This window comes from Simochromis diagramma, unplaced genomic scaffold (assembly GCF_900408965.1).
Source record: "Simochromis diagramma unplaced genomic scaffold, fSimDia1.1 OVJJ01000802.1, whole genome shotgun sequence".
Taxonomy (NCBI): domain Eukaryota; kingdom Metazoa; phylum Chordata; class Actinopteri; order Cichliformes; family Cichlidae; genus Simochromis; species Simochromis diagramma.
In genome coordinates, this window is record NW_024387492.1 from 6,403,819 (window position 1) to 6,416,938 (window position 13,120).

Sequence of the window (13,120 nt, forward strand, 5' to 3'; positions counted from 1 at the left end):
GCACACAGAGAGGGCACAACACACACAAACACACGTGTTCTTTCTTCTGTAAGATGTATCACAAAAAGTTAGGCCAACACTGTATGTTGAGTCTTTTTGGATCGGGTGGGGGGGTCATTCGTAACTGAGGAGGAAAAGTGGGCTATCCACCAACTGGAAGGTTGGTGGTTCAATTATGGACTCCCTAGTCTGCATACTGAAGACAGGACTTTAGCTTAAACTCAGCTTTATTGCCAAAAACTGTAACAGCATAGAGGGAGATCACAGCAAGAGACAGAGGGAAACTAAAGGCTTAAATACACCCAAGGTAATCAGGGAAATGGAACACACCAGGGACACAGGTGAACTACATCAGACTAAGGAGACAGGCGAAGCAAAACTGAATAGAACGCACACAGGGATGACAGACTATCAAATTAAGACAAGAAATAAACATAGACAGAGACACAGACTCCAAATATACAAATTTGCCACAGGGAGGAGTAAACAAACAGACAGGAGACGAGATTCACCAGACAGCCACAGAAACAGGGCACAGAGAGCAGACACGGAGACACGACTGGAGAAACAGACTGAGTCCAGTGGAAATGACTGACAAATGAGACAAGGACAGACACGTGAACATAGCCTGCCAAAGTAAAGCAGGAAATAACCGAACAAGGAAACAGAAATGCAGACTTAACACCGAGAAAAAGGTAAACAAATACTGAGCTGGAGACCAGACACAGACAGAGAAACCAACACAGAGGCCAAACTGACGCGCAGAGATGAGACCAAGATAGAGAAAAGAGAACTAACTAAATAAAACGAGGAACTTAGGACTAGGAATATAAATACAAAAACTCAGGTACTAGGGAAATTGAACACAATGCTTGATTCACAAGAGCTTGAAAATCAGTTAGTTTTTACAACTCCAAGAGTATGAATCCCGAGTCCATAACAAGACTTCAGAGTTCAAACTCTGGGACTAATTTCTACCACTTTACAAACAGCATAGAGGGAGATCACAGCATCATGAAAAAATATTACTCAGTTTATAAAAAAAATTTCTGCACAAATTATTCTGCAATCCCAAACCCCCCCCCCCCCCCCCCCCAAAAAAAAAAAAAAGTTGGGGCGCTGTGTAAATAAAAACAGAATGCAATGATTTACAAATCTAATAAAGTTATGTTTTATTGACAAATGAACATAAAAAACAAATGTTATCAACAAAAAATCACATCTAAATGGAACATTTTACTTTCCATGGGATGGGTGCTAATAAACGCTGGAAAAGTAGGAAGGACGAAAAGGAAACAGCTGGAGGAATATTTTGCAACTAATTATCTTAACTATTGTATTGTATTGTATTGTATTGTATCTTTATTTGTTTCAGACATATAAAACAAAAAACAATATATACACACTACATATATTTTCATTTACAGATACGAATATATAACTATAAAATGAGCATCTTGGAGAGGCAAAGTTTCTTAGAAGTAAAATCAGGCAGAGGTTCACCAATCTGCAAAAAAACTGCATCTGCAAATTATGGAAATAAAATTTCTGAACATAAAATTATGAAGACTTTCAGTATCCCATCATGTATAATATATATTATCATCAAAAGATTTTGATAATCTAGATAAAAAATAAAAAATCCAAATATTGGAAGTCTCTGATCTTCCACAAACAGACATTGTGCATGGGATCACAAATCCAGGGTAAAGCTCTGTCATGCAAAGAAATGGAACACTGTTCTGTTGTCACATCTGGAAAGGCACCATCAATGCCAAAAGGTATATACAGGTTCTAGAGCAGTATATGCTCCAATCCACTTGATGTCCTTTTCAGGGAAGATCTTGCATATTTCAGCAAGACAATGCTAAACGGCATATTGCATCAATTCCAACAGCAAGTTTAGAAGAGTTCAGCTGTTGAACTAGTCTCCTTGCAGTCCAGACGTTTTATCAAATGAAAACATTTGGAGCATTATGACATGAAGAATATGACAAAGACAACTCAGGACTGCTGAGCAGTTAGAATTCTAAAATCCAAAATTCCTCCCCAAGAAATCCAGCAGCTGGTTTTCCTTTTCCCGGAATTGGACTGTTTTTAAAAGCAGAGGGGATGCTGATGTGTGTTGCTGCCATTAAATTCAGAATAATCATGATTTTTTTCTCTTATAATGGTACACTTTGTCAGTTTAAATATTTTCAGTGTTTTCTATGTTCCATTGTGAATAAAATTTGGCTTTATGGGATCATTCTGGGTTTTTTCTCCATTTTCCACAATGACAGAAACACAGTTTGAACTCAGGATAATAAATATTCAAGTATGTATCCTATCAGGTGCAGTTTGGGGGCACTGGTTAGCTGGCCTCTTATAAAGTTATGTTAGTAGTAATAGTAGTAGTAGTGTTACAGCACTAGCTTTGCTACTGCCTCTAGATCTAATTCATTCTCATCCCAAGACACGTCAAGAGACTTTTTAGTCATGTCTTGAGAAGATCATGTTTTGTGTCAGTGCCATTCTGCATCAGTGTTGTGTGTTAAAAATGACCCCTATCTTCAGAATTCAAAAATTAAACGGATCCTTTGCGTGATCATATGTGACAAGCTGAGAGTGACAGACCCATCTCACTGTGGTGTCGACGCACTGACACCGCAGGATACACCACCTTCCGTGTATATGAGGGACCTCAACAGCTTTGACAGGAAGCACAGTACCTGGAAAAATCTTCCAGCGAATGCGGTTGGTCCGTTATCCTCCACCTGCAAACAGTGACGAAAACAGAGACAGGACTCTTGTGCTCTGCATATCTCAAACTGCATTTTCGGGATCATATACCCACACCAAAACCTTTTTTTTATTACTTGTTTACTGGTGAGCGTGTTGCAGCTTTAGTCCTGATTTTCCATTATTTCTTTGTGATCTCATTTGATTTTTCTCTCAGCTAGCTGTTTCGCGCACACACAAATGCACACCCGTGAGAGATGTACTGATGAAACCAAACATCCAAAGTAATTCTGATGAAACTAACAGCAATCAACAAGAATGGCGCTCATGTCTGCTCTGCAGTACGTTGTGTCTGCCGGCGTCTGGCTTTGTGTGCCAGTCTGACAAAAAGAACACAGATACATCTTGTTTTTGTATATTTGCAACTGTGACTCAGCATATTGAAGAGGTATGTGCAGAAAGTCCCCAGTGATGCAGTTGTATAACAATTCCAGTGGGTTTTAAGAGACTAACCATCACACTGACAAATTGAGGTCCTCTGTGACAGTGCATGGAGAGCTTTACTGATCCCTGGGCACTGGCACGAGATCAGATCCTGGAGAGATATTCAGCCCTGCTGCTTCCTGTTCAGCACCTAGGACAGCGAACAAGGACAAGCTCCCACCTGAGGCCAGAAGACGCAGCTGGATGGGATGTGTCCAACAATCTGGTTCAGTGCCTCAGGTGAACAGTTAGAGCTGAGGTTCATAAATCTCAGTATGGGAGAGTATGAAGGCATTAGTGTGAACCTTACACAAGTTCTTGGATACCACTACTAGCATGATGCTAAATCTTACTTTTAAGACTTGAATTAAAGCTCAGTGAAAAAGATTACAGTTGATAAAGTTTTTTTTTGTTTTTTTAAATTTCAAGTTAAGTGATGTGGTACACAATGTCAAGAATTAAACAGCATGAAGGTGTACAGGGTGGGCCATTTATGTGGATACACCGTAATAACATGGGAATGTTTGGTGATATTAAAGTCCTGTTTGTGGCACATCAGTATATGTGAGGGGGCAAACTCCTCAAGATGGGTGGTGACCATGGTGGCCATTTAGAAGTCGGCCATCTTGGATACAACTTTTGTTTTTTCAATAGGAAGAGGGCCATGTGACACATTAAACTTATTGGTAATGTCACAAGAAAAACAATGGTGTGCTTGATTTCAACGTAACTTTATTCTTTCATGAGTTATTTACAAGTTTCTGACCACTTATAAAACATGTTCAATGTGCTGCCCATTGTGTTGGATTGTCAATGCAACCCTCTTCTCCCACTCTTCACATTCTTCATCAGTGGCTGTCCTAGCTTCATTCAGCAAGAGCCCACAGCGTAGCACAAAATTATATCAAATTAAAGGTTTATTTAAGTTAATTTCACTTGACCAGATTCCATGAAAATTATTTTTTTACATTGTAACTTATATCAAAACGTTACATGTAATCAAATTACTTAAAATATACATTTGGGGCTTTTTTGTGTAGTTGCTTTCCCATAATTTAAAACGTATTTTTGAGGAGCTTTTTAGCTTTTACTGAAGAAGACAGGAAAGCTGAGAAAGAACACAGGGCAGAAGAGACAGAGGCAGATTTGAACTTGGGCCACTGCAACAACTTTATAGAAAATGGGCTGCTTTCTTTGTCATCTTTTATATACAGTCTGTATATGTTGTGCTTGTTAGCTCCTTACAGTGTTACCTAAATTAAACTTGAGGAAAGAATAATATATTTGTAAGGCCAAAAAGAACTAAATGTGTGCAAGACATTGTTGATCCAACATTTTGAGTTTGGATTTTCAAGTTCAGTTTACGATTGAATATTTTCTCTTGAATTCATTGTTTTCCTACCGTTCCTCAGTGTTTCCCATCTAATCCTGTGGTTTCAGTTTCCCTATGTTAAGTTTGTAGTTGCTGTTTCCACTTCCTGTCTTATTTTAATAGTTTGTAGCCGCCTGTGCCTTGTTTATAGTTTTACTTCCCTTCCCTTTGTCATCATTGATTTGGTTTACTTATCCTAATGTTACCCAGCTATGTCTTGTATTTTCCTTTGTGTTTTTCCTCCCTAAATGTATCCATTCAATCCTTGGTCCCATTTCCTTTGGACCAGTGGTCTCCAACGTTTTTTGCGCCACGGACCGGCCTTTAAGATGTCGTGGATAAATACAACAAAATAAAACCAGTACCAATAGCAAAAAATAAGATTTATTCATAACACACGAGACAAGACCCAGGTAAACCGAGTTAACTATAAAAATGATTTTAAAAACATAACTATAAAAACCCTCAAAACCATCAATTTCACACCCGAGCTTCAACTCTCGCAGCCCAGCACCAAACAAGTCACGTACCGTCCATGGCCCGGGCGTTGGGGACCACTGCTTTGGACTGTTTCAGCTAACATTTATTAAAGGTAGGCTTAAGTTTTTACCTCGCCTGCCTCTGATGAGAGTGCATTCAGGTCCTTATTCCTCCCAGTCTACATCTAAAGCTTTAATTTTCACATTGGAATTAATTATAAGCTAAATGAGGAACGCCATCAATTCTCTGGAAAAACATGTAATAACCCACAGGTACATGATGGAGTGTTACTTCACGTAATGAGCTGCTAAGTCGTCTTAACATGTCAAATTAAGATGTATATTAGACTGAATAAGATGTGATTTTAAATTACAAATTAATTTGGGGGCCGGATGCTTGCTCGTGTTCCATGTGCTTCCTTAGTAATACTGCCAGGGGGTACCAGTCACCTATTTTGGATGAGTAGATAGCTGCAGGCCTTTAAGCAGCAGAGGACAGCAAGGACACTGTTATTAAACAGATGTGAAGAACAGACCAGTCATACATCAACCGTATATGTCTGTCTTTCCATGCCGCTCCCTGCTCCTTCATTACTGCCTGACTTTTTCACCTACCCTCTTTCTTTTCTTCCTCTCCTCCCTCTTCTCACTTCTCCTCTCTGCCTTTGTAACTGTATGTCCTCCTTTCACCCTCACCTCTCCCTATTCCTTTTCTTAGTCTCCTCTTCTCTCCTCCTGTCCCTTTGTTTATCCAACCTGTTCTAGAGTTACACTTCTTCCATTCCTCATTCTTTCCCCCACCATCCATCTCCCCTCTCTTTTCACATCCTGCACTTATCTATCTCTCCGTCCCTTGCTGTCTTTGTTTCTCTCACTCTCACCCCCCACACACACACATGAACACACAACTCTTCTTATTAAATTAGTAATAATGTCACCATGCTCCCTCCCAGGAGGCCAGTGTTATTGACTTCATTATGCAAATGTAAACCAGCCCAGAGCTATACTACTGATGGGATAAGACATGTACACACACACAAACACACACACGCTGTTTATAGGGCGAGTGTGCTGGCCAGGAAAAATTTCTTGCTGTTTCAGATAATTATGTCAACCAGTGGAGTTGATGTGTGAATTAGCATGAAATCTGCTAAATCCGAAAGGCCTGGGGCTTATGATATCAGTCTTGGAGTGACAATGTGTTAGTATTATACACAAGACTAGACTATGGAATAGAATAGAATAGAACAGAGTTATCAAACATATGTGATTGTGTAAAAAATTGGCAATGTTCACATAAAACATATTAACTGTAATGCAGGCCAAGTTACCCAACAGGTATCTGAATGGCCCGTGACATGTTGGAGTTATTTTGGCTTTGTGGTTTGGCCAGGCAGCGACCGTCCTCTTATTCGGTCTCTGATCTGTTGAGCACGCAGTTCGTTCTATAGTAGTGGCACTGACTGATAAGAGTTGCCAAACCCTGCTGTGTCTTGATACAAGTTCACAGACCTGGAAACATACTGGAGTGTATACAGAAAACACACAGGCTCACATATGGGCACAAATACACACACACGTTCAGCCACAGTATTGGCAGAGTTGGTCGGGACAGATGGAAAGACAGCAGAGAGCAGGGAGGAAGTGGAAATTAAAGTCACAGTGTCAGGATGAACAATTGGAGCTCAGGGACAAGCAATACATGCTGTTAAAGTATTCCACCTCAATATTAATCAGTGGCACAGTTTTCCTTTTTACAATTCTTCATTAATTACAGTTTGAACAAATAAAAATACAGTTTGTTTTTCTAACACCAAAATGTGTCACCATTGTTCGGATAGTACATGCCACTTTATACCGCTTCAGCTGATTTACTGAAATGCTTAGGTAGTTGTTTTGACTTCCATTGTTGCTTAATTAAAATTGCCTAAACATCTGTCTTGTTTATTTGATTTGAATCCAATATCCTATTGAGCCTCTCTGGCACTTCTTTGAAATTAAACCTCCACTTAACAAACCTTAAAGCCATAGTTTGTTACTTACCATGTAGCTGCAGCTCATTTGCTCAGCGTAAGCCCAAAGAATTCAAGTAAGAGCAACTCATGATCTGAAATAAAGCTTAAATAAAACTTTAGAAATCATAGAATTAATAACTGAATTAGCCAATATAAATATTTGTTGATTCGATGATATTTCTTGATGATGAATAGGCAATAAACTTTGTACACAGACTACTGACTTTAGCTTTCTGTCTTTATCTCATCATGACTGGATATTAGATGAAACAAGACAAACTGATAACATACCGCTTTGTTCCGCCTTTCTTTTGTTCATTTATGCATGCTGACAGCCTTGTCCGACTTGCTGCACTTTTTCTCATCATCTTCACCTTTTTGAACTCTCTCCAAGCTAAAGAGTTGTAAAATGTCATAACTGTTGTTGTTATCTAAATATGCACTATTGGCAAACGGTGATGAGTCGTATAGGATTTTTTAAACCCATTCCTTTAGCAAAAGGAGGAATAAAAAACTCTCTTCACACACAAAAACGTATTACTGGCAAATTGTGCATTAATGATAAAAGTATTGCAGCAAATCTGCTTAATCTCCAGTAATGCATCACATTCTGTAAAATCATCAGTTTGTATTGTAACTGTTCCATGAGGACTGCATATCTCTAAAAGAAAATGTTTTAATGAGCTCAGGAATACAGGTATACACCTTAACTCTCAATATCTACAGCAGGATTGAAAATATTAATGCAAAATGAAGGCGCTGTATTAGCAAAACAGCTGGTTTAACTTTGTACATTCAGTCAGCCAAGTGATATCTCAACCATGCTAATCATCAAAGTGCTGACTGAGCCTGCACCTATTCAAGTTGTCTGTTTCATTGAAGCAGACATGGAAATAGTTCCTCTCTCAATCATCAAGGTTTTCACTGCTAATGTGCAAAAGGACTTGTTAACGTTTTAACACCAGTCTAACTCTTCTACATCATGCACGCACGTTGGCCGAGGTTGTTACTGAGGAAAAACTTTTCTGTAACACTGATAACTCACAGAGGGCTTGTTTACTTGCAAATTCTAGCTCTGTTTCTTCACAGAGCGGAGCGGCAGCTTTCCCAGTTCTCCATCAGTTTCCCGTGAGAGATGGTTTATCTATAATGACCAGAAAAGGCTATGTTTTCTGGAGATGCCCATCAAAATACTGGGCCCTTAAAGACTCCAGTGCAGTAGGAGCCAAGCTGACACAAACCTGCTTCCAGAGACAATATTCAAATGCAGCCACAAGAACACAGGAATTAAAAGGTTGAATGCAGCAAACAGTTAAGAAGTTTTGTTACAACACTATTTGAAATGATTGAGATCATGTTCATTTTGTAATGTTATAATTAATGTCTACTTTCAGATTTTACTGGTCAAGCACTGCTTGCCTTGCTTGCTCTAACTGAATGACACTGCTTTATAGAATATTTACACTTACTTAGAGCTTACTTCCTCCTATGCTTAGCGGCGCATCGGGCAGCTAACGGTCTCCATCGATGTCAGTCAGCGGTGACTGCTTCAGCTTCTGCCCAGGCGATGGATGGTTTTCAGATCATCCATAAACGTTTGACACCATGTGATCTTTGGTAAGCCTTGCTTTCGCTTGGTAGTGCACAGGAACCATGTAATGGCGATTTTTTTTGGCCAGGCGATAAGGGGGGTAGACGTAGCCAATGTCGTTGCAGAAAGGGGCTTCCGCTTTGCAGGCCATATTCTACGTCTACCCCCTTATAGCCTGGCCAAGGTTGCTCTTACATAGAATATTTACAGCCTGGTACAAAAAACTGTTCTGTTGGTTTTATCATACTGGCTAGCTAACATTAGACCTGTCCAGCTCTAACCTGTTATCCAAATATGGCCTATCCCCACAACTCAACATGTTAATCTACAAACTATTTTTCTCAGGAGACTTTTTGAGTGGTCGTAATAAGGTTTATTATGACTCAGGTGTTACATTAATTGAGTTACTTTTTTCTGTTACTAGATAACACAGAGAAAACTAGAAAGAAAAGTGGTAAATCTATACATCCTTCTTTTAAATTCAGTTTATTAGTAAAACGATAATTTCCGTCCTGTATATTACCACTGTCATTTAGAGCATGTAAGCGCAGAATTCGCAATACTGTGCAAACTCATAGCCTCAAACATACGATAATGTGGTTCTCAGTATATTGTATAAAGGATGAGAAATCCTTTTTTCACCTGTAGTTCAGCCGAAACTGAACTACAGGTGAATAAAGTAAAAAAATTGTTTAAAGAGCCAATTCGCTGACCAACTTACTGACCGTTTGTAAAAGGGGCCGATGCCATCTCACAGTTCACTGCCTCAGTTTTGGTTCAACAATGTAGAGCTCTTAGACTGACAAGAATATCTCTTTATTCATCTGTCTGGTTCCACAATTCAAAGGAAAAATGGAAATGACATTTTTACACAAGTTTAAAGCACACAAAGCTTCAATTTCTTCAAAATATTCTGCATTTAAAACAACTGAAACCAGGCAGACTCATCAATTTCAATAAGATTGTACTTCTGATAGAGACTTTGGAGTGACTGTGTTATTTAGCGCCAGATTGTGCCAGAGACTGACTGACTGACTAGCTGTGCTTCCATCTGCCTGTTACTCAGCAGTGTCTGACTAACTGACTGACTGACTTATATAGAGCATCAAATGATATAAAAACAGCTATTAGACGCAGCTATTCGCAAAGATTATGCTTTTGATTCCGCCTGTCTGGTCAGAAGGCATTAGAAATGAGGAGCTGCACACCAGACACCTCATGCATTTTTAACCAATCAATATCCTCTGTTCTACATCTCTTTTTCCTTCTCTATTGCTCAATTTTTCTTTGCCTCTCTCTGTCTGCCCTTTGCTTCCTTTACTCGTTGACGTTCATGCTGCTGCTTTATGCTGTGATTATTTTTCTCTCTCTCATCTCGCTCTGTTTGTTCTCTCTCTCCATCACTTGCCACAATATCGCTCTCAAGCCAGCTTCTTGTCTTTTCTTTGCTCTGTCTCATTTGCCTTTTGTTTTTCTTTGCTCCAATCACCACGATCTCTCTGTCTTCATATTCCCATCCAATTTCTTTATTATACATTATTAAAGACGTGATTCATTTTGGAAATCACCTGACCTTGGATTTGACTTATTCAGTAGCCTTTCTTTCTTTCTTTCTTTCTTTCTTTCTTTCTTTCTTTCTTTCTTTCTTTCTTTCTTTCTTTCTTGCTTTCTTCATTATTTAGACAATATTCCTAAACTGGGGAATATTCAAACTGGGTTCTAAGCATGCTTAAAAGAATCTAGGACACTAATTTGACAAATTGATGCTACTTCTCATTTTTATTTATTTATTTTTATTTATTAATACAATCTTAAAAAGCAGCACAAATCTTGGAAAAAATATCTTAAATCAGTGTGGCTCACCACTAAGGGGTGTGAGTGGTAAAATACACCTTTCCTGTCATTTTAAAATCTCCCTATCACACCCACAGAGTGACACCCCACGTGTGTGTGTGTGTGTTCCTCAAACTAGGCCCGGAAATCTGAGGATTTAGTGCAGTACCTCAGCTGCTCCTGGGCCTGCACATTTCTGGCCAGAGATCTCTGATGTTGTGCCTGGAATTTGCTGGAGCAACTCTTCCAGTTTCAGGGTTATAACTCCTAATGTTCCTGTTTCCTCTGGGACAACTTTGGGCTTTACATTCCACATCTGCTCTGTTTTCTTCTGCTCCTTCCTTCTCATGTTACTGTCCACCAGGACTGTATAGAAACCCATCAGATGCTTTATTAGTACACCTTGCTAGTCCTGGGTTGGACCCTCCTTTTTTTGCCTTCAAACTCTGTTAATTCATTCTTAATGAGGCACAAACTCAGAGAGGCACAAACTCAGAAAGGTGTTGGACATTTAGAATCATGTCATTCATCCATGACGTGAATCTCACATTCCACCAAATCCTAAAGGTGCTCTACTGAATTGAGATCTGATGACTGTGGAAGCCATTTCACTACAGTGACCTCACTGTCATGTCAAGAAATCAGCTTGAAATTATTATACTTTAACATGGGGCATGGCTTTTTACATGTGTTTACATGTACGATGCTCAGTTGTTTCTAAGGGGCCCAAACTGTTCCCCAATACCATTACCCAACCACTAGCCTGAACTGATGACATAAGGTCCATGTTTTCACATTGTTCATGCTAAATTGTGACTCTACTATCCAAATGTTCCAGCAGAAAGACTCATCAGACCAAGCAATCTTCTGTTGTTGAATTGTAGCTTTACATGGCTAACAGGAGTGGTATGGCTTTTGCTGCTGCAGTACATCTGCTTCAAAGTTTAACGCGTCGCCCATTCAGAGATGCCCTTCTGCATACCTTGTTTGTAACAACTGATTATTTGAGTTACTGTTAACTTCCTATCAGCTTGAAGCAGCCTTGGAATTTTTCTCTGATCTCTGGCATCAACAAAGCATTTTCACCCAGAGAACTGCAGCTCACTGAGTATTTTCTCTTTTTTAGACCATTCTCTGTAAACCCTAAAAATGATTGTGTAGAAAAATCCCAGTAGATCAGCAGTTTCTGAAATACTCATGTCAAGCTAAGAGTCACTTAAATCACTTTTCTTACCCATTTTGATGCTCAGTTTGAGGTTCAGAGTGTTGCCTTTACCATGTCTGCATGCCTAAATGAGGCCGGTAAGTGTACAGTCGGTGATCCTTGTGAAATTACAAGGCAAGTCTTTGCAAAATGAAAAAAGTGACACGTTTGATAGCAGCGTTCTTAGATGTGTTTCTACTTGGTTTTCAAGTGGTGATGTAAGAAGGAAGGCTGCCCTTCAGATTTTATAATTGTTATGGAAAAAAACTAGGAATGACAGAATTAAATGTATTAAACAGAAACTCAACCAGAGCGGAATTTGATAACGGGACATCAAGCTTGTTGTGGTTTACATTATACATTTAGCCCCTGTTCTTGATAAAAATGACAAACGCAGTGAATCGTATTGGGCTCCCGTGAGCTACTGCTGCAATATCAAGATCTAATAGCACTTACTGTTGTGCCTCCAGGCACACACACACACGACTGAGTACATGCACTATCATGAGCCCTCGCACATAGACAAACACTTGAGGCCAGCCTATTAAGAAGGGAAAATGCTTTCAAAGATAAGAAGCACTAAAAGAAAGGAGGAAAAAGGCTGGATTAGTGTGTGTTTATGACGTAAATGTCTGCATCCACACTGTGAGGGTGTCTTTGTTTGGTGCACAGTCACAATAAAATTCTTTGAAGACAAGAAAGGAAGCTTTTATTTTAGGGTTACTGTTACTTATTTTATGTCATCAAAGCTTCTTAAAGGTTACCATTATGTTTCAAGGTAATAAATGAGTGTTTGTGAAAATTAAAGTGTTTTGTTTTTTTGTTTGTTTTTTAATTTTAGGAAATTTATTTGACCTCGAAAACTTGAAACGCTTCTGTGAAAATAAAAGCTAATTCCTGATGTTAAAAACAGAACCTGGCAGCATTGAGACTTTGAGGTTTGTATGTTCTCTTGGAAAATATGAGAATTTACAGGCACTTGTTGCTGTCAGTGTCATGATTCTGTTTAAATAAAAGTCTTTATGCAGTGTCTTGAAAGGGCAAACCACGAGCTAAAAACTGCTCCGTTTTGTTGCCCGAGCACATCAACAGATTAGGTGATAGATTCGACCTTCTACCACCACCCGATCCACGCTGTGCTTTCCGCATTGTGGCTCATCTGTTGTATTAAGCAGAGTGAATTCATGTTGTTAGAGATGCCCATACTGTTGATATAAATGTGCAAAAAATGTGAGAGCCTGGCATCTCCACCTCCTCACCCTGGTAGGTGACAGATGTCTGTATTTCCCGGCTCTGCCTGAAATATTTTTCCTGCTGCTGAACTGAAAATGTTTCTGCTTTTATCAAGCAACAAGCTCTCCACCACACTGTCCATAATTAGAGAAACGGGACAGGTGGCAGTGCCTCTCAGAGAACAAATCA